The following is a 23,078-nucleotide window of genomic DNA, read 5'->3' as shown; positions in this document are numbered from 1 at the left end:
GTGACTGCTTGGCTGTGGGTGGTGACATCCAAGGAGGTGCCAAGGCAGGTGTTTGGGTGGTTTTGCAGTTGATGCCTGAAAGGACCCTTGTCAGGGCAGCTCCACACCTGGTTTCTAGGGGGGCAGCTAGGAGATAGTGGGGCCGTTTACTGTGATTGAACACACTGGAAGAAAGCTAACAAAAAGAATCAAAGCAAAAGACAAATGGTAAACTCTATGTACCCAACAAGAAAGAGATTAATACCCGACCAAGAAATGGGGAAAGGGGCAGCGAACGTGCTGTGCCCAAAAGAAGTACAAATGGCTAAAAAGCATAGAAAAAGATGTTCAACTGATATTCGAAAGACGCACATTAAAATACTAGGCTCTATTTACCTATCACATTGGCAAAGAGTAAAAAAAAATGGCACACTAATGCTTAATATTGATGAAAGCATCAGGAATTGGCATACCTGCATACTGTTGGTAGAAATGGAGAGTGATACAGTCTTTTGTGGGCGGGAAGCTACAAATTTGGTAAAATATTAAGCAATATATCTAAGTACATAAGCAAACAACCACATAAAGATATGCGTACAAAAATATTAAAGTATGCCAGTGAAAAGTTGGGAAAAAAAACCTGTATGTTCATCAGTAGGGGATTAATTGTGCATCTATGTAACTATTTAGAAATAGATGAAAATTAATGTGTATATTATGATCCCATTTTGTAAACTATGGATGTGTGTGTTTGTGAATATCTGTGTATATGGGTACTTAGATAAGAAGGTTTAGAAGGAAACATGCCTAAACTCATACTGCTAATGGTAGGTGAGTTTTCATTGTATTTGGGTAAATAAAAATGTAATATTTTAAAAGGAGAAGACAATAACTGCAATATAATAGAGGCTTTAATTAAAGTGTTTCCATAAGGGAACCCCAGAGACTGACAAATGCTGACTTGGTTGGTGGAGATGCCTTCTTGGAAGAGGTATCATTGATGGCGTATGAATAATCGGGGTTATATTTGTTTGTTTTTCTGTTTCTGTAGGGCTTTGTAGCTCATATTCAGTGAGGCATGGAGAACTCTCCAGATAGCAAGTCTGAGCCAATTCTGTAGGCCTTTCAGTGTGTTTGCTTTCTGGTCATAAAAAATTCATGCCAATTAATTTTAAACCAGATGACACAGGAAAGGGAAGTGTAGAGCTCTAGAAAGACACTCAACAGCTTCGATCAGTGTCCGAGTACAGTCACTTTGCCACCTTCTCCTACTTCCCCTGACTCGGTTGGGATTTTATATTCATCTGCAGTGGTAATGGTACTTCTGGATGCTATGTTATCAGCCCTTCCTATTTCCTTGGTTACCATTTTGGATCTTTGAATAAAGAATCACTTTCACTTCACATTTTCTATACTTCGTATTAGCAGCTTCTTACCAAAGTGCCCTTTTGGGAACTTAAATTGGCGTCGATACAATCTAGTCACTTTATGGAAAAGCTGGTGACCTAACAACTGAATGACCCTTCCTTGATTGGGAAACGGAACTTAATTGGTGGCATAATGACATGGAATTGCACATCTGGGGTCTGATGAGGGCCAGAGGAGGAACTGGGTACACTCACAGAGCACAGGGTCAGAAGGGGGCAGATTGTACCCAAGTCCCAGGCCATTCAGTTATTAGCTGTGTGACCTCGGGCAACCTTTCTTGACATACCATAAGTTTTAGGTGATTTAGCCTTTCAGCTTTGAAATATGACAAACTTAGGTTCTGAGATCTGGCTGCAGCATAGTGAGGGACCTTAGACCAGTCTTCCCAAGAGAAAGTAGGCATACGGCTGGGAGCAGGGTACTGCAAGGATGAGCCTTTTAAATTTCAAAGCTATTAATTTTAATGAGCATTAAAAATATCCAGAGGGTGCCAAAAAAATGTATACACATTTTGAGCAAGGAAAACTGTATTAAAATTGCAATACTCAATATATACTGATAACAAAAGATGAATACAAGTCATATTTGATTTCTGCAATTACAAGACGTGCTCAAAGTGGTTACCCTCAGCGTCCAGACACTTCTGATTACGGCGAACTACTGCTTGAGCAACGCTGACCAAAGTGTCCACTTGTATACAGTGTTTGGCACCCCCGGCATATGTATAAACAGCACCTCAGACCTATGACTTCATAGATAGTTTACATGGTATCATCATAATTAAAAATTCCTTTAAATTGTTAGCCACCAATTTGCAATTATAGACTCCATCTTAGTCGAAAGGTTGACGGTCATTGGACCAGAGAGAGAGAAAGGGCAGAAATAAAGAGCTGCAGAAACTTTTAAAAAATCCATTAAAAGTAAAGTTAAGCAGAAAATGTGAATCGATTCAGAAAAATTAATGATAGCAGAGGTAAGACATGGATATGACAAAAACTGTGAAAGTGGTACCAAAATGACCACAGCAGGCTTTGGATGGATCACTGAAACTCACTGAGTTGCATTTTCCTCGCCTATAAAATCTCCCAGGATGGTTATGAGGATCATGAGATAATATCTGTAGGTATTATGGGCTCAATAGCTGTCACATAGTAGGTACTCAAATATATGAGTTTCCTTCAGTCATCTCTCAGATTGGCCAGTCTGGTTTTCTTATTTTCCAGATGAGGTAACTGAACCCCGATTCTGAAGTCACGTGTTCCTCACTCTGCTCGGCTCTGGGGTGCACACGTGTCTGCCAGAGGCCCGACCATGAGCCTAAAAAGTCTTAGGGAAACTGACAAATGCATGGGAATGAAAATCAAGTAAAACTGCGGGCAGCAGTCACGGTATCACACTGGGGTCAGGGAGGGGAAAGCAGGATCTGCCTGGTATTTTTCAGTATCGTGCGTCTTCATAGCCCCCGCTCTGCAAAATGGTCAACTCTATTTATAGGGGGAAAAAATTGGAAACGTACCCCAAAATCTTGGAAGTGAGATGTTGAGGTAGTGGCATTTTTCTTTGCTCTATTTCTCCTGATATTTAATGGTCTTTTGCATTCTGACATCTATAAAAAATAAGTGCCAAAATGATTGGGAGGCTGAGTTTTTTGTACCATGAGATGGGCACCATCAGTGCCCTGCTTGTCACATAACCTTTAATGATCACACTTCGTTTTTGAAATAATTGCCTTCTAGCCCCTGACCATTAGCAATTTCCCCAGTTACGTGGGATCATAAGCAATTGGTAACCAATATTAGGTATAAAACCTATGTTGCATTTTAGTCCAGTGGTCTCAAGAGATTAATTGAGATTGTCTTCTTGTTTTGCAGATGGAAAAACTGAGAATCAGAGAGGGCTAGTGATCTCTCGGACACTTGGTCAGTAGGTAAGTGATAACGCTGAAAGTGAGCCTGAAATAAGATACACGTCTGATTTGCAAATCTCTGCAGACCCATTGTCCCAATCTCGTGACTTTTTTGATTTGTGCAATTCAAGCCAGGAAATAAGATGAGTTGGTTTGAGGCATTTGGGCACTTGTGGTTTCAGTTGATTCCCACTGAGGAATTGGAATGTTTAACATGTGTGTTAGTGAAGCCCTCTTAGGCGTTGCCTGGCCCGTATTGGATCTTTCCCTGGGAACGGTAGAGCTCATTCAAGCCTGGCCCATGCTGTGGCTAATGTGGCATCACTGACCCTTCAATGGACCCAATTGTTCAATGTGTCTAGAGCAGAGAATCCTACATGAGGGTATGGGGTCAGGGAATCTGGGTTCCAGTCCACCATAAGCTGCTCTGTGACCCTGAACAAGCCACTTAATTCATGGAGCCATTCATTCTTTCAAACTGTTTTCCCCCCAAAATATTTGGGGTCAGCCTCTGTGCCAGGCCCAGGGGATAACAAGATAAATACAATATAAGCTTTCCCCTTGAGCCACTCATAGCCCCATTTCCTCATTCTTGTCTCATCATGAGAATTTCTAGCAACTGTGTTGGAGTTTGCAGTCTGGAGGGCATTTTGTGATCTTCCCCCAAATTCCATAAGATAAAAAGAAGTTATTGCCATTTCGCAGAGGAGCCAAGGCCACTTAGTGAGTCAGGGTTAGAGCTGACCCGAAACCCAGATTTACTGACTGCACAGCATTTGTTTCTAATAGCAGCAAAGTGTTCCCACTGCTTAGCATTTGAGCGGGTGTTTTTGGACTCTGCCCTTTAGCAGTGAGTAAATGTTGGGGAAATCAGTACCAGGATGGACCCCATGCTGCTGGAGGAATAGTTTTCTGCAAGGGGTTCTTTCCGGTGTCTGATGGATTCTTCCAGAAAGCAGTGCCTTCTCTGCCTAAGAGTGAAGGCAGCCTTGGGCTCTGGGTAAGTTGATAACCCCAGGAAAACATGCCCTGGGGCTCAGGACCAGGGCCCCCTCTTCTGGGGGCTGAGATGCAGCAAATCAGAGAGATTGTGCCCTGAGCCTGCCTGCGCAGCCCCCTTCTTCTGCCATGACCCTCCTGAGCCGTGGCTTTCCACCAAAGCTTAAGGATCCCAGTAGCTTCCGTTGGCTGGTGCGGAGTTGCCTGGCCTCAGGCAAGATGTGGAGAATGATACGGATTAGAGGCTGTGCTGTTTGTTTGTGGGGAGGACAACTGCTTGAGCAGGAAGCTCTTGGGCTCCCTCAAAGTCTGGAACTTCAAAGTCTAAACAACCGCAGGGACTGGGCCTGGTTTCTCTGTTTTGCAGCCTGTGTGTCTGTAGTGAGTTGTGGCCATTCGTGATGACGCTGTACCTCTGGGTGTAGCATGTGTGGGATTTGTGGGAAATACGTGTGCGTGAGTTTGTGAGGGGGTGTGTGTGTCATCTCTAGGAAGCAATTCTTATGAAAAAAAAAAAAAAGAAAACACTTAGGGGTGTAATTTTTCAACAGGGCCCAGAAATGGGCTTTTAATAAGCATCATTAAACTCTTTGATTACAAGGGGAGGCCGGCCATTCTTTCATCCCGGCTTGGATCACACAGCAATCCCTTGTCCCGTTCTTTGGGGTCAGATGAAAACGCCTACTATTCGTCTTGGTCTTTCCAAAGCCTGTCCTCCCCCTTCCAGCTCTCCCCAGCCCCTGCCCCTATGGGGTGCTCGTCTGTTCTCTCCACTTGGCCCTGCAACCTGCCCACAGACAGGACTGGTGTCAGGAGTGACAGATGATAGCTACGAGAGCACCTGGAATGCGAGCATCCTGGGCCTTGTGTAGTCCCAGCAGGAAACTTTAGGGGCTTTGTTTAGAGGCGCTCTGAGCTGAGAGATCCGGGGCTCCTTCCTGTCCCTGAGGGTCACTTACAGCCCCCGACACCCAGCAGGACGGTGAGTGTGCAAACCCTTTCCTTTATGGATTAGGTTTCCCCTTGTCTGACATGGGAGGAGGAGAAGCTCTGCTGAAAGGTAGGTTTCGCTCTAGACTGAAAGCATTCTGCCAGGTCTCCTAAGGAAACTGGTTCCCAGAGCGATTATCTTTCCTGAGCTGAGAGCAAGGCACTCTGTGACAGGAAGCTAGGCAGGCTTAGCGACAGGCTTATCAGGCCGTGCTACAAGAATGTTCATTCCTGTAAACAGGTCTGGGTTTGTACAGTTTTGCTCTTCTCTGTGCACGGGCTCAGTTCTGGGGCTGGTGTGTTCTGATTGGCAGGGCTCCTTCTCAGAGGTAATGCATTCTGTGAGCTGTGGAGTTCTGCCTATGTGGTCCCTGTTCACCCCAGCCTAGGGGTACCCGGCGTAGAGCTGAGTGTGCAGGAGGGGGCAGCCAGTGTTTCGTGGTCTGCAGAGGAAGCTCCAGCTCCAGGCAGACGATCTTCCCAGGTGTGGTGCTCGTGGCTTGTATAATATAGCAGGCCTGCATTGAAATCCTAGCTTGGCCTCTAACTTCACCGCCCCACTCAATTTCCCTGTGCCTTGGTCCTGGAGGGCCTGCCTTATTTGGAACATTCTGCCTAGTTCTTGCCGGCAACTCCAGTGGATTGGCCAGCCTCTCATCCCTGGAGCTGCAGTCATTGGCTCAGACCTGGCTACAAACCAGATAAGCCACTCACCATCATGTCCTGCCACACATCTCAGGTGGACATGCTGCCTTGACCTTGAGATCTTCTCAGACAGACCATCCAGGGCGGTGGACAATAGCCATCAGCACCAGTTCTCTAAACACCCTTGGTCACTGCTTTGAAAGACATTTATTGAGGAACTACTATTGCAAGACACTGTGATAGCATCTTAGGTATATTATTTTTCTAATCTTTATATCCATTTTCCGGATGAGATAATTAAGTTTCAAAGAAGTGATCATGCCTCAGAGTATATCAATGTTTAGTGGAAATGCCTGGATTTGAACCCAGGTAATTGAACTAGAAAGCTTATCCTCTTCACCTCTACAAAGCATGGGGCACACAATGGCTAGCAGGAACAAACAATACGTTGTCACTTACTGGCAATAGTTCTCTTAAAAGTAATCACAAATAAAGCACCAGGTGGCATCCAACTTGTTGGTTCTGCTGTGGTCCTCTACCACTGGATGGTACGGTCCTCGAGGGCAGAAACCAGGAGCTCCAGCAGGGTACAGGGTTTATAGCAACTGACCAATAAGTGTGTGAATGGCTAGCAATATTAATCATGGCCAACTTTACCCATCACTGCCTGTGTGCTAGGCAAGGCCCTAAGTGCTTTACGTGTATTATTTTGTTTAATTCTTTAAATAACCCTGTAAGATAGGTATGATTATAACCATTTTACACTCAAGAAAATGGAGGCTCGAAGAGTTTTGAGTAACTTTCCCGTGTTACCCAGCCGGTAAGAGACAGAGCTGGGTATGAGACTGGCTAATGGGTAGGAGAGCTTGGTACCCAGCTGCGGCGCCCAGAGGCATGGGCTTCCCCCAGTGTCCCGGCGTTCCTCACAGCCACAGCTGATGCCCATGGCTCCATCAGGGAATTCCTGTCACTCAAATCCAGTGCCTGCAGATCCAGGGCTGTGTGAGATTTCCATCCAGAAGGAATGAAGCTGGAGAAGGCTGGGAGGCCATAGTCATGGAGGAGAGCCAGTATGAAGAGCCACTAATAGAATTAACAAGAAAAAGGTGTCCTCCTTGGAGAGGAGACCTGATTTAGAAGACACACGAAAGGACAAAGTCAACATCAAGAGGCACAATCTTTTGAGCTCCATGGATAACAGTGGGAAAGTGTTTCAATGGCGTTTTCTGGGGGAATTTCTTGGGCTTGGCAAGTATGCTACCACTGACGCATTGGTGGGTGGGGCCAGGAAAGGGGCAAGGCCTTGGTGCGGTGTTCTCAAGACAGGGCCTTTCCTTCTAGTACCTTCCCACAAGACCTCATGGACCAATGACTCGTTTCATCATGTGGAGCATTATCTTATGCAAGATGAAGAAATGGTACTCCAGCTTCATTGCCAGAAAATAATTGACCCCTTGTGATTTTGTCCAGCAGATAGGAGGAGCATGTGCTTTTAGTGAAAGTTAAGCAACCGAGAGGCAGATTTGAACTGGAAACCAAGGGGACTTGCTCGGAGAGGCTGTGGGGGCTGCCTGAGCAGGACTAAGATTCCGACTACTGACCTCAGATGAGGTTGGGCACACTTTGCATGAATCCAGGCTGTGTCCTGAGTCCCAGGGACTCCAGTGAGGAGTGCTGGTGCCCTCACCTAAATGCCAGAACAGAAACAACTGCTTCAGAACACCACAGCTGAACACTCCTTGGCTAAGAGCAAAGTAAGCAGAATGACCGCGTGATGACATATCCCTTAGAACAATTATGGACGTGTCTTTGGATGGAGTCAGAGATTCGCTCTTCTAGAGGCTAGCCCTGTGCTCCCCAGAGGGAGTGGCCTTCCTGGACCTTGAATCTGGACTTTGAAGGCACTTACACTTCCCCCCACAGCAGTGGTTTTTAAACTCTGCTCTGCGTATCTCTGGAGGTTTAGTGGAATCCTCTCTGAGACTTCCTTTGGAGAGAGACAATTCTCATTGACTCCTGGGCCCCCACCTTGCTGATCCTCTTCTCCTCGTATGCACGTTGGTCTTCCTTGTTGCCAAGACTGCTGTTTGGCTGGGATGTACTCCCATCGTCTTGCTGTTTGTTTAAAGCCAACATCTGTTCTCATTGGCCCTTGTGTCCGCTCTGATTGGTTGCTGTCTGTGCCATCTCAAGGGTTAACTATTTTGAATCTCACTCCTGCTTGCAAGCCTTCATTTGTGCACAGCCAGAAGGCACTGTCCTATACCACCTGCTTCCAAACACAGGCACGTCCCCCAGCAACCAGCCTATAAACCACTGCTGCACAGGACTGAAATGGTTCTGCTGTTTTTGAAAAGTGCTTGCTGTTCTACTCATCCATCCTACGGCTACAATCACCCGACTGTCACCAGCCCATGTGGCCAAATGGGGCTCAGTGATTTGTCCATCCTTCCCACTGTCACCAAAACTGAAGCCCTGGTTTTGCGGCGGTGGCAGACCTGAGCGCAGCGTTGGTGTTTTGTGTCTCATCCCCTGGCGTGTCTCTTTAGCTGGCAGGTAGCATGTTTTATTGCCTGCTGGTGGACACGACTCCAAGATTCACTCAGCTGTGCCTTCATGAACAAACTGCTCTCTCAAATGAGCAGGATGTGCCAGACTTTCTAGCAGAAATCCTTATGAGTGTTTGTTTTTTGCTTCTCCCTTTCTTGAAAAAGAAAAAAAAACAACAACAACAAGCAGAAGTAATGTTATATAAAGGCAAGTGCATGCATTTGAGGCTCAGGCAGACTAGGATTTATAACCAGTGTCTTCTTTTCATTACCTGTTTGACCTTGGGGAAATGGCTCAGTCTTCTGGCCTCAGGTTCCTCGTATAAGATCGAAAGGATGACAAAAATGACAACTGGTATCTACCCTGTGTCTGCCAAAATTTTAAGCATGTACATGACAACCTCCTGAGATTGGTACCATTATTCTGTCCTCATAGATGAGGAAATTGAGGTCCAGAGTGACTTTTCGAAGGTCACACAGCTAAACGGCAGAGCCTGGACTCACACTCAGGTGGTCTAGCTGCAGAGCCCACACTCCAAAGCTCGGTACTTCTCTAGCTCTGTCTCAAGGCTGTGGCGGGACTAATTTCCAAGTAACATGTCTGGAGCTGAGCGTGCTCTTCCCACAAGCTAATTCTCTTCTCTTATTCTATATCTAACAGAAATAGGGGGAAAAAACCTTCCATTCACTGAGTACTTCTGTGCACTGGGGACTATACTGTGTGATTTGCTTTCAGCATCTCATTTAAATGTTTCCCTTCCCCTTCTTAATACCGTTCCAATTGTACAGATGAGGAAACAATTGAAGGACCAGTCCTTGTGAGGTAGTGAGCTCCCTATTAAGAGAATGGACCACACAGGAACAAGATGGACACTTGTCAGAGCTGTCGTGGGAATTCTGGTGCTGGACTGTTAGGTCATCTCCTAGATTCCACGATGCTCTTCAGTACTTGGTCTGGGATATGACCAGGATTTTGCCCAAATAGAACAAGGGAATGGAAGAGGGTCTCACAAGCTAATTTCAGTGTTTCAGTGTTCTCTAAAAATCATAAATAGACCCTGTGCAAGCAGCGGAGAACAGCTAAGCAGTTTCTGCCTATGGTTGGAATCTATATGATTGGGAGTCAACAAACCCAGATTCTAGTCTAGGTTTGACAATCAGCTGGGAAATCACTTAGCCTCTCTGTACCTTTTGTTCAAATGAAAAATAACTTTCCAGAGTTGCTGTGTCTGTAAAATACATCTAAGTTGAAAGCATCATGCCAATGAAAATCGTTAAAATATATTGTTCCTCCTCCTGGTGACACCTTCGATCTATAATTTGAGTCAGGGACAAAAGCTTTCTCTTTCAGGGTTGTAAGATGGGAGGAGCATTGCCTGAAAATGGCAGTAGAGCCAACCCGTCATTTTTAGATTAGAGAGCCTCCAAGACTAAAGCAGATTTACGTCTACATGGGCAAGAGAAGACTGGAGAACCTGTCTTTGAGTTTCCTTGCAAACAAGGGAAAAAGGGAAAGCTGATGGATCCCGTGTTGTTCTTGTTGGCTAACATCAAGAGGAGTAAGAAAATAGATGACAAGCTATCTGCTCGGCATAGAGAGGTACAGCTTGTGTAGAAGTGGCCAATCCCTGATGTGTGAAGTTGGGTTCCCGGGACCAGGCTCCCGGACAGGGATCGGCATGCAGCGCGTTTGCTGGGCTTGCCCTTAGGATCCGCACCTGTAAAAGAGTTAAGGGGAGTAAGATTAGCTCAAGGGAGGAGTTGAACTGTAATGCAGTCATAATAGAGGCATCAACTGACGCCACAGGAAGCTCTGGAGCTGGGATGACCTTTCAAATAACCCTCCTTGAGTCAAGGGGAGCTGGCCTGACCGCCCTCTGCAGCAACAGCTGCGGACTGCCTCCGGGTGAGGCAGCTCTCTTGGGTCGAGGGCCATTCCTAGAGAAGGACTCAACTGAGAACGGTCAGCAGCCAACATCAACAGTTCCCGCAGCTGGAGGAATGAGTGTCTGCCTCCCAGAGAGCTTATCTGAGCAGCACATCCCAGCACCCACTACACAGAGAAAGCAGACTGCCATTCTTTCTTTCTATCCCACTTCAGACATCACTAATTGAAATAGCTCTCTCTAGCACTGTGTCCAGATGAGGTCTCAGAATTGTTACCTGCAGTGCTCCAGGTAAACATTATCAGTCAGTTGGGATTGGTGCGTGAGAAGGAAGCCATTTGCTTCCTCTGGCCTCTGCATCTGAAGGAGACGTTATTGATGGTGTGAGAATGAGTCTCCAGTGTTATGATAAGTCTTTCCAGATCGAACAGTTGGTAGACCTTAGACAATTTCCCTGACATGTCTACTGGAAAATGTGATTTTCTTACTTTTTTCCTTATTATCCCCTCTGACCATATTCCATGTAGGCTCTGAATTGTTTTTCTTTTACCCTACTAAATGCAATTTCCCCCACGATTCATTTCCTCTCTCTCTCTCGCTCTCTCCACACTCTCATCATCTCATTAGTTCTTATCGTTTCAATCAACAGCCCACCGCAGACATCCCTCCTTCACCCAGTTTCACATGACCCGTCACCTGCTGAACCTGTCCATCCGATTAGCCTCTCTGGCCTTCATAACAACAAATGACATCTCTGTTTAGCCAGTGAAGAAATGGGAGCTTAGAGAGGTTATGATGCTTGCTGAAGATGAGACAGGACTGGGTTTTATCTTAGATCTGTTAGTTCCCAAAGTCTGTGTTCTTTCTTCTCTCCCTTTGAGATATTTGTTGGGGTGCTATCTGGATGACTCCATGTTCTCCTTATTGTGTCTTGCCTGGCTGAGAACTCTACAGACTTCAGTTGTTAATCCTGTAGGTCACTGTGAATCACTGCAGAGGGCTGGGAGCTGCCTGACCCCACTGGGCAGATTGGCTAACCTTCTACGTTCCCAGAACCGGGTCCATGCACAGTGCTGAGTGCAGCCCAACCCTTGAGCGTGTCAGCTACCCATTCATGTAATTCCAAAGATGCTCCAATGGTAAGGAGCCTTTGGGATCACAAATTCACTGTCAGAGTTGATGGGATAGGGCTGACACTGGAGCCAACTAATGGACTTGTTATGGCTCTTGATGAATGAGACTTTGGCCAGTCCAGCAGGCAAGTTGCTGAAAGTCTGGCAGCAGCATTGAGGACTCACCTGGGCTTCTGTTCTGTGTTCTCACCTGTCATCTTTTTTTCCTCCAAAGAAGATGCATTTGGTAAAGGGAGGTCTTCTGCTTTTAGCCGAGAGCCAGTTCCATCAAAACTAAGGGTCAATTAGGCTGTGGTTAAAGACACCTATTAAGGCTCCTGGTCTGTGCCAGATCGGAGGCTAAGCCCTTTTGGATGGAACAATAAAACCAGTACTCCCCTCACGCTTGTGATGTGGGCTGGTGATTTTTTAGTGTCGTGTAACTGGAAGACGTACGCCACACATCTTCATGATGCCGTGAAGCTTCTGAGCTCTTACAGTCAATGGGTTGATTCTGTCCTCTGCCCCTGAGCCCATGACTTTTTTGCACAGAGGAATTTACAATCCTCCTGATGAGTGGAAAGAGAGGGTAATCTGAGTCCTGACTGCTCCCTCTAATACGGACTTTCTGTGTGACCTGGTCAGGGCACTTGACCTCTCTGGTCCTATAGAAAGTGGCCACTGTAATGTCTCAAGTGCCTACTGTTGGGGAAGCACCCTGTATAATGCCCTGTACGTCACAGACACTATAAATGATACCATGTTTTCGTTCCCCATCTCCAACTCAATACATAGTGATATGAGTGGAGAAATGTTAACTAGACATTGATGACCTACTGATGCTAGATATTTCCTCAGGGAATGCATTAAATCTTTTGTGGGATAACCCAGAGCTGATTAGCTTCTAGGGTCTCCATCTGGCATGCTTTCTCATTGGACCCCAGGAGGGGACAGGTTACATACTCTTACCAGCCCTGATTTGGAGAAAACCCGTGCTCATTTTCTGAGTCTTCACCATCCTCCCCCAGATTTCCTTCTCAGTAGCATGTAGCCAAGATTGTTCCGAAGAAGAGGCAATTGTGGCAAAGGGAAAGGAGTCCTGCCCCCTGAGCTGACTTTATGAAAACAGTACACTCTCTTGACCCTGCAAGCCTCAGTGTTCTCATTTTTAAAGGAGGGTAATAATACTTTCCTTGCTTCCGCTCTCTGAGGATTGCGTGTGATTACACATGTGAGAGCATGCTATAGAACCAACGTGATTTGTGGTGATGGAGTTTTTTCTTCTGTGAGTTTCCATTTCTTGGTCTCTCCCCTTCACCAATCACTCCCAATACAAATTCCCCAATGTATTTGGTCCATGTGGATAGCTTGTCCAACAAGCTGTTTGTGGATGTCTTTGCTATGACCCTTCCCAATGAACTTGTGTTAGTAATTTATGTGTCTCTCTTCTTCACTAAACTCCAAGATATTTAAGAACAAGGTCCATCCCATCTTAATTCCTGTATGTCCCCAGTATGTAACTCTGTTATTGTTTGAATAAATACAGGAAGACAAAAAGAAATGAGCCCTGTGAGTATCTGCCGCTTATCTGCTCTGGGCACATAAGGCCTCGGGAATCCCCACTGGAGCCCTGTGAGGTTGATGTTATTCCCACTCCCAGGAAAGGAAATGGAGGCCCAGAGGGGCGAACCCTCCTCCTCCAGGGCACACGCACCGACAGTAACTACGAGCAGAGTAAGAGGTGACCACCTCAGAGCCCTGGACCCCAACCTGGTGGTCCTCTTCTGTATGTTCCTTCTCCTTTCCCATGTTATGCACAATCATTAAAACAATAACAACAAGAAAAAAACTAAATCACCTTCCAGCTCTCCACTTCTAGCAAGTCAGCACTTTCCATTTTTACATATTCCCTATAGTCTTTCTTACATAATTTTTATAAGCATGATTGAGATAGAGTTCACATGCCATAAAATTCACTCTTTTTAAAATTGTACATTTCAGTGCTTTTAAGTATATTCAGAGTGGTGCAACCGTGACCACTGTCAAATTTTGTTTTTTACCACTGTCTAATTTTAGAACATTTCATTACCCCAGAAAGGAACCCTATACTCATTAGCAGTCACTCCCCATTCCCTACTCCCCACCAGCTTCTGGCAGCCACGAATCTTCTTTCTATCTCTATGGATTTTTCTATTCTGGACATTTTATATCGTTAGAATCATATACTATGTTGTCTTTGTGTCCAATTTTTTGCACTTAGTATAAGTTGTCAAGATCCATCCATGTTGTAAGCATATATACTTCATTCCTTCTTATGACTGAACTCACACACACACAACACACACACACTGCATTTTCTGTGTCCATTTATTATTTGATGAATATTCGGATTATTTCTACTTTTTAGCTATTATGAATAATGCTGCCATGAACATTCATGTACAAGTTTTCATGTGGATCTATAAATTTATCTAAAAATAAATTTAAAGTATATACCTAGGAGTTATATTGCTCGGTTATGTAACTATGATTAACATTTTCAGGAACTGCCAGTCTGGTTGCAAAAGTAGCTGTACCATTTTACAATCTCACCAGCAGTGTATGAAGTTTCCAATTTTTTCACATCCTTTCCAAAACTTTTTATTTTCTCTCTCTTTTATTTTAACTATCCTTGTGGTTTTGAAGTGGTACCTTATTATGTCTTTGATTTGGATTTCCCTAACAGCTAATGATGTTCAGCATCTTTACATGTGCTTATTGGCCATTTTTCTTTTTTCTTTGGAAAAATGTCTGTTCAAGTCCTTTGCCTGTTGCTTAATTGGATTATACTTCTTTCATTGTTGAGTTATAAAAGTTCTCTATATATACTGGATCCAAGTCACTTTTTGATATATGGTTTGCAAATCTTTTCTCCCCTTCTGTGAGTTGTCTTTTCACTTTCTTGATAATGTTCTTCGAAGCACAAAAGCTTTTGATTTTGACAAAGTCCAATTTATCAATTTTTTTCTTTTGTCACCTGTGCTTTGGGTATCATATTTAAGAAACTATTGCTTAATCCAAAGTCATGAAGACTTACTCCTATGTTTTCTTCTAAGAGTTTCATACTTTCAATTCTTAGGTGGAAATTTATGATTCACTTTGAGTTAATCTTTGCACCTTCTGTGAGGTATGGGACCAATTTTATTCTTTTGCAAGTGTATATACAGTTGTCCTAGCACCATTTGTTGAAAAACCCATTCTTGCCCCATTGAATTGTGTTGGTACTCTTTTCAAAAATAAATTGATCGGAAATGTAAGGTTTATTTATGGACTCGTTTCTATTTCAATCATCTATATAATTATCCTGATGCTAGTATCACACTGTTTTGATTACCGTAGCTTTATACTAAGTTTGAAATTGAGAAGTGTGGGTCCTGTAACTTTGTTCTTTTTCAAGGTTGTTTTGAGTAGTCTGTGTCTCTTGTATTTGTATATGAATTTTAGGATCCACTTGTCAATTTCTAAAAAAAAAATTCAGCTGGGGTTTTGATAAGGAATGCATTGAATCTGTAAGTCAATTTGGAGTATTGCCATCTAAACAATATAAAGTCTTCCAATCCATAAACATGGGATTACTTTCCCTTTCTATGATGTTTTATAATACTCAATATTATACATATACCATATAAAGAAGTCTTCTACTTATCAAGAAGTTTTGTCCTTATTTTTAAAATTTATTCCTAAACATAGTATTCTTTTTGAGGCTATTATAAATAGAATTGTGTTTTTTATTTCATTTTGGATTGATAGCTCATTGATAGTATATAGAAAACAAATGATTTTGTACATCGATCTTGTATCCTGCAACCTCTCTTAACTTGTTTATTAATTTTAGTAGTTTTTTGTGGGTTTATTAGCGTTTTCTATATATAAGATCTTCTTATGTGTGAGTAGAAATGGTTTTATTTCTTCCTATTTTTAATCTGGATGCTATTTATTTATTTTTCCTTTTTCTTATCTAATTTCCCTGGTTAGAACTTCTACTACAACATGCAGTAGAAATACTGAGAGCAGACACCTTGCCTTGTTTCTAATCTTAGAGGGAAAGCTTTCAGTCTTTTACTATGAACTACAATGTTCTCTGTGGGTTTTTCAAAGATGGCCTTTTATCAAGTTGAGGTTTCCATGTATTCATAGTTTATTGAGTGTTTTTATCATGAAAGGGTATTGGGTTTTTCCAAATGCTTTTCTGTGTCTATTGACAGAATCATGAGGTTTTTCTCCTTTATTTTCTTAATGTGGTATGCTACATTGATTGGTTTCTGTATGTTAAACTAACCTTGCATTTCTGGGGGAAAATACCAACTTGATCACCAAGTATAATCCTTTTTTTATTTGTTGGATTAAACTCAATAGGACTTTATTGGGGACTTTTCCTGTTTATATTCATAGGGGATATCTAATTCTTCCTTCCTTCCTTCCTTCCTTCCTTCCTTCCTTCCTTCCTTCCTTCCTTCCTTCCTTCCTTCCTTCCTTCCTTTATTTCTCTTGTGGTATACTTAACCAGTTTTGGTTAAGTATACCACATCAGGGTAATGCTAGCCTCATAATATGAGTTGGGAATGATTCTCTCCTCTTTTATGTTTTGCAAGAGTTTGTGAAGGATTTGTTGTTAACCTTGCCTCTTTCTTGGGAGAACTTAAAGAAGTTGTGATGAGGACAAAGCTTATGACAGCTCACAGTTATGCCTCATCATGTGCTTGTATTGGATGAATTTATGAACCCAGAAACTTGATTTTGGGTTGAAGCATGAACATTTCCCTATGAATAGGACAGTGAATCTCTTGCCATTATGCCAGGCAACACACTAAACTGGGCATCTGGGGTGGACAGACAGACATGGTTCCTGCCCTTTTTTACAGTTTTAAACATCTCAGCACAAACGTCTGAATGAATACTCCACTGAAGCAAAACTTTCTTCTCCAAAACAGATACAGATTGACACCAGCTGAAAAAGACCGGTTCTCACACCATATCACCCCCAGGAATCCATCCCTGTCCTTCTAGAACATCAACTAATTTACAAGTATTAATAGTTTGGCATTTAGGTTAACAGAGGAATTGAGTGTTTGTTTTTGTTCCTTCTTAACATGCAAAAATGAAGAAAGACTATTAGAACAAGAAACAAGAGTCTGAGATGGAAATGTGAACTGTAGCAATTTCACTATACTATAGTACAGATAAAGATGGTGTTCAATCACTGAGCTTTCCATCAGGAGAAAGGCTTTGAATGGTGATTATTCACTCATTAATCTCCCTTTCTGTGCTGGACCCTTCAGTGTCAGGTCACACAGATAGGACTCCATATCGGCCCGTGTCCCAGAGGAGCACCCAGTCTAGTGGGGAATATTAGATTCTAAACAGTTACTAACAAGCAGAATCATGGCCATAATATGGGCATTAAAGGTCACAGAAATGTGGAGGGAGAAATTTCAGGGTCAAACAGCATCAGAGGAAATATGGTCCATATGGAAGCTTGAAAAATGCATAGGAATTTGCCTACGGGGCCTGTGGGACAGGGCCATTCAGGGCCAATCAGAACCAGGAGGTCTGTGATATCAGAGTCCAGTGGCACATTTAGAGTCATTCACAAGGGCTCAAAGGAACAACACAGTAGCCCAAGGACACCAGAGCGGCAGAACTGAAACAAGATTCGGTAACAAAGGTCAGGTCTAGACCTTGCATAATTATCCCTGAGTGGCATCTAGGTCGCCTAAGGCCTTGTCATGGAGCATCCCTCTCTCCTTGGACCTTGTTATCCATCTCATGGCCTTAGAAGGGCCCTCCCAACTCACTAGAAGGTCAGACTCAATAACAGTGAGTTCCGGTCCTGACTCTCATTTCCACGCTCGAGTAGATAACACTGAATCTCAGTTTCTCATTGGTAAAACCGAGACAGCAATGTCTATTTCCTGGGATGGTGGCAATGAAATGAAATGAAATTTTTGAAGGTTCTTCAAAAGTCTTCAAAAAGGTCCACTGAAAGCTTGACCAAAGATGTGCCCCGTCCATTATGGAAATAAGATCGTCAATAATGGGAGCTACAGAGACCTGAGTCCAAATCCCAGTCCACCCCATGGCTGCTTTACCATGCACAAATCATTTCACTCTCTGAACCCCAGCTTCTTCATCTGGGAAATAGAAATGATCGTTCTACCTCCCGTTGGGGTTGCTGTGAGGGGCAGTGTCATGATCCCTGTGACATCCCCAGGCATATGAAAGGTGCTGAAAGATTGTCTTTTCGCTCTGAACGTGAACAAAGAAGGCCTGCTTTTCCACTAACATAGGGGCTCCTGGAAGGCTGAGCATACAACTTCCTTATCTCTCTATGTGCAGAGCCTAATGCCATGCTTGGGATGGAAAGATACTCAGACGTTTCTGCAGTTGAATTTACTTCCACCTCTTTTACTCATTCCAGGTTTCTGTACAGCTGAAAAAAGAATTGACTCTGACCTCTTACAACTATAAATAAGTCAGTAAAGAAAAAAAGATTTTAAATCATCTCATTTTATATGTTTATTTTGCTGAGTGTGCCAAGTAGGTATTAATCAATTTGGGGCTTCCCTGGGGAAGCAGGCAGGGCCCACAGCTCCTCCTTTCATTGACCCAGCATGGCTGCCCCAGTTTCTTCAGCTGAAAGGCAGAGAAGTATCTCTTGTGCCTCAGGGAGTTAGAAAGTTTAACGTGGGAGAAATCTGTCCTTAATGATGTCTTATATCCGGTGGCCTCCCTAAAAGAGAGGTTAAATGGGACAGGAGGCCACATGCCAGGGGGCAAGGGCATGGAGAGATGGGAATCATACTTTCAGATGTGTCCTGGGGGTGGGCATGTGTGATTGCAGCAGCCCTAGAAGAGGGTTTAGTATAGTCTGTACCCCAGACTCACTTCTATCTCCAGTCAGGTTCCCATATTTGGCCTCTACTACTTCTTCTATTCTTACCCACATGGGGACGGGGCAAACTAAGGGTCTCAATAATGCCTAGAACCAGGCCCTAGAGCAAAGATACCCTACCGTTGTCACTTACTGGATACCAGGCTCTGGGAGTGAGACAGGGCTCCCCGCTAGAGCCTCTCACCCGTTAGAGACAGCCAGGAAGGAGTGAAGGAAGGTCTTTAGGGACCCTTTGGAGGCTGCAGTGACTGACGGAAAGGAGTGGGAAGGGGAGAGGAAGGGTGGTGAAAGCTGCAGGAGAGGAGGGGATATTTGATGTGCATCTTGAAGGATGAGAGAGAGTTCACCAAAGAAGGAAGCAAAGGGCAAAAGTTTGCACAAAGGCTCTGAGACCTGGAAGGGCCTGAAGTCCTGGAGAAATTGGGAGAAGTTGAATGGGACAGGAACAGTAAGTGAGGGGCAGACGTGCAGGAGGTAGGAGGGACGTAAGTTGGGAAGACAGGTTCTAGTCTGCTTAGGAAGGGCCACGCTGTAAGGGATGTGGCTTTGCTACTTAGTGGTGAGGAGGCAAGATTGAGACCAAGTAAAGTCGGCCAGAGATTTCCCTAAATTAATTCACCAAATAGTCATCTACGGGGCACCACTGAGTGCTCCCACTTGGCTGGGCTCTGGGGAACCAGTAATACGGAAGCAGATTGGACCCCGAGGAAGCTTCTATTCCATCCCTCTGCCTGCCTCTCTCTCCCTGGCACTAGCTCGTCTGCTGTCCTGAGATTTTGTACTTCCTAAGGTCTGTGTTATTCATCTTCTGCCTGCAGCACTCACTCCTAGATCTGGGCAGAAGGTGAGTAGGAAGCAGCTGTGTAAATGAACCTACTGGCCCTGTGGGGGGTTCTCTGAGATCATCAGAATGGAAATCCTCCAGAAGAGGTTCCTCGCAAGGGAGGCCCTAACGTGGGGGACTTTCAGCTTGGAGGGACCACCCTCCCTGGCCCTAATGCCAAAGTCTAAGGGTGCTTAGGGGGCTGAGTGACAGGCGTGTGCCTGTGTGTCTGGGGACTGTGCGGGTGTGGACGCCTGCGAATGTGTCCCCTCTGCGGGCATGGGCATCTGGACCCTGCGTGTGTGTGGGGGGTGTACCCATGTCCCTTGTCCTCATGGACTTGTCGGCTCCGCATGCTTGGCGTGCCTGGGCCATCTCCCTTCAAGCTCTGTTTGTTTCTATATGGATGCAGAGCCCCTGTCTCACCTTGGTGACAATCCTGTTGCTTGTGATTTGCTGATGGTGACAGTGTCACCGCACTTGCCTGCCCCTTGTACACATGCACACACATACCCGGCACCACTCAGGAGCTGCGGGCTCTGAGAATTCCTGAGAGACTGCCACGGGCCACTTGAGTGGCTCGCTAATGGGCTCGCTTCCTTCCTCAAAGAAATAGGGTCCAGGAAACGTTTCTGGAAATGAAATGTCAATATCGGTTTAACTTCAATAAAATACAACAAAGATGAAAGGGCAACGATTTGGGGACTTCCTCTGACTCTGTTTGGTGGGATCTCGGGAGCTTTCAAGCAGGCCCTGGTCTTGGGTCCGGAGCCTTTAGTCAAAATGCTAACAATCAGGCCAGTTGCCCTGCAGGGTGCCTCCTGCAGGTGATGGAAAATAATGCCGTGGACATCGGGAGTCCCTTGGTCTGGCCATTCTCATTTTCTGGCTGGAGACAAGCGCTTATGATTTTGTTTCTGGACTCGATCCCCTCTCTTCACTGACTCCACTCCTTTCTCGGTGGATCCTTTTAGGCTTCACCAGATCCTCAATCCTCCTGCCTTAAATCCTTGTTGGAACAAATGGGAAAATGACACCAATACCTACTGTTCCCCGTATATTACTGCTTACTCACGCGGTCTCTCAAATCTGCTTTCTCCTTTTCTCTTCTCTGAGTGCATTTGAAAAAACCAAGAGGACCTTATTTGCACTACGCTGTTTCAGGCAGAATTAGCTTTTCTTGTTCTCTTTTACTTTGTAGACAGGAGTTGGAAGACAGTGAGCTCAAGCCTTAGCTGGAAGGTGGCTTTGGGGGCCTCCTGGTCAGTAACATGTTCAGTTTGCCCTGCCCTCACCTTACACCCTGCCATGTTATTTTCACATTGCATTTCTGGGCTGAGATGGTGAGAACTGGAACCTGCCCAATAAATGCAACACAGACTCCAAGAGTCAAGGCTGAAAGTGCCTTTGGAGTGCCTTCATCTGCACCCCCATTTTTCCAGATGGAAAAACAAGGCTCAGAGATGCTCAACCAGTTACTCCAAGTTGGCTTGACAGGGGCAGGCCCAGAGTTGAAGTCCTTTGACTCCAATTCAACGCTTAGCTTCTCTCTGACCCTGACTAGGGACCATACGGAAGGAGCGTACCCACACCATTTTCAGAATGGTTTCTGCCAGGGTTGAAGCAAATAGACCTGACAGCATGATTGAAAGCCAAGGCTTTGGAGTCACCAAGACCTGGGTTCAAACGTCATCTTTACATTGACTAGCTTTTTGTCAGAGGGCGAGTTCCCTTCATTTCTTTGTGCCTTGGTGCCCTCATCTGTAAAACAGAGATAACTATCCTACCCCTCTCATAGGGCTGTTGTCAAGATTTGGTGAAATCACGTGTTTGAAATCCTTAGCAGTGTCCCTGGCTCAGAGTAAATTATCAACAAATGTTAGTGCCCCCTCCATCTGGAAGCTGACAAATTCAATTAACCAGAACTGCCCCCCCACCCCTGTTTCCCAAGCCTCCCCATTCACAGAATCATAAATCTTGTGTTGGAAAGGAGCTCCATTAATCATCTGGCACAGCCCCCGCTTAGCAGAGCTCACACTGTATTTGGCTCAGTGTGGTCCCCAGTCTTCTGCTGGCTCAGCCTGCCTTACTATAAGCAGAAGAATTCCCACCAGCACAACCCCCCCTCAAAAAAATGGGGGGAATAATGCTGTCAGTGGATTCTACAAAAGGGCTAATATTAGCTGGGCAGGAGGATGGAGGGTGTACCTATATTTAGAATCTGTGTCTTCAGCCTTTTCCTAAAGCAACAGAAGTTGAGGGGTTGGAAGAAAGCCGTGGTTGCAGCCAGCTGACCCTGTGGCAGACAAAGCAGCTGGGCCGGTTCTCCTTTCCTCACGTTGGTTGGCTTCCTCTCTCCTTAGGAAGTGGGGGAGCAGGAATGAAGGCCTGTGAGGAGGGAGGGAGACCCCGCAGAGCTGCCAAGAATATGAGAGTGACAGGCCTCCAAGGGGTTCCATCACACCAGCATGAATAGAACAGGGCAGTGGGGCGGCCCAGAGGGCAGGGTCTGTAACCTACTCTCAGATGCTGTCCACATAGGGATGTTCCCGGCCTGATCCTCCTAGAGATAACTGAGATGGAGGCCCAGGTGTCACAGGGCTTCGGGCCTACGCCAGGAGAGAGGTGGATAAACTCTGGCTCTGATCCATCTCTGACGGCGGCCCCTCGTACGTCCTCCCTCTCACAGTGTCTGCTCTCCTTTTCTCTGCCTGATAAAGTCATCTTGGGGCCTTGCTCAGTCTTTCCCCTGGGAACAGTTCCTGCTCCCCGAAAGTCCAGTTAGCCCTTAGAGCAGTTCTAGAAAAAGACGCCCGTCCTCCAGGCAGACGCAGCCCTGCACACACCTGGGTGAGCAGACTGGGAGCCAGGTTTCAGGTTTCCCTCCCTCCATGCCTGGTGCCCTTGTGCAGGGCACAGCCTGAACAACCATATACTGTAGCCCTGCTGCCCCTCCTACCTGCGGGTACTGTGTCCCCACATGTCTTCTCTTCCCCCAGTGTCCTGTGACCACAGGAAGGCCACAGCAGACACCTCTAGCCTTGGCAGCGGAATGAAACGGCCCGTGGCCTGAGGCCCAGACTAAATTCTCCTCGGAGAGTGAGGTGATTCCCAGCAAGAAGTGTTTCCATACTGGGCCTCAGTTTTCCCATTCTTAAAACGAGGCAGGTGAACTAGACGAGCTCTAGGGCCTCTTTCAGCTTTACAGCCTATTTATGTGCTCATTTTCAGGTGGCGTAGAAAAGACATAGTCAGAAAAGCATGTGTGCGCTACCATCCCCCAAAATAAAATCCACATGATCCAAAGAGAAATAGAAATTAGTTTTTTATTTATTCATGGTCTGCCTTTGCTCTCATCTGCTCCCCTCTGCTGGGGTCTGAGGCTGGACCAGAAAAGGCAGGATGCATCCTGTCTATGCAGGATGCTAAGCATTACCAGTCACCTCGGGAGAACCAGCGTCAACTCTTATTTGCCCTTAGCCTGGGTATGGAGCTGGGCCTTGAATGGGCCTGGGTCAGGAAGTTTCACCCAAAGAGCCTTTGGAAACTTTACAAGTGTGCAGCCAGCACAGCTTTCAGCGTTGAATCATACACGCATTCAGCGCAGATTTTTCTAGCATCCTAGCACCATCTTGAAATGGTTACTGGGCTGCATTTTCTATCTTCCTTTTTCCATCTTGGAGAGACAGGCAAGAATCAGGGAAGGCCTGGGGCATGGAGGTAGGGCCGGCAGGAGAATGAGAAAGCCCAGCTTGTGGGTACCTGCCTGGTGGAGCTGTGTTTCTCTCAATTGGTTTGCTTGTTTGCAAGCCATGGGGCGGCAGCGTCCT

General features: G+C 45.3%; 1 protein-coding gene across 11 annotated transcripts in view; it reads left to right on the top strand.

The window, feature by feature from the left end:
• Positions 1-23,078, top strand: part of TENM4 (teneurin transmembrane protein 4) — a 985,233-nt gene that overhangs the window by 399,174 nt on the left and 562,981 nt on the right. For all 11 annotated transcript variants that reach the window (XM_081062099.1, XM_081062105.1, XM_081062104.1 and 8 more), the window contains one exon: positions 3,279-3,334. The gene's annotated coding sequence lies outside the window, so the exon portion shown is untranslated. The remainder of the gene's footprint in view (positions 1-3,278; positions 3,335-23,078) is intronic.

Source organism: Rhinolophus hipposideros, assembly GCF_964194185.1.
Source record: "Rhinolophus hipposideros genome assembly, chromosome: 10".
In the NCBI taxonomy this organism is placed as follows: Eukaryota; Metazoa; Chordata; class Mammalia; order Chiroptera; family Rhinolophidae; genus Rhinolophus; species Rhinolophus hipposideros.
The sequence above is the reverse complement of the archived record's forward strand: the minus strand, read 5'-3'. Positions and strand labels throughout refer to the sequence as shown.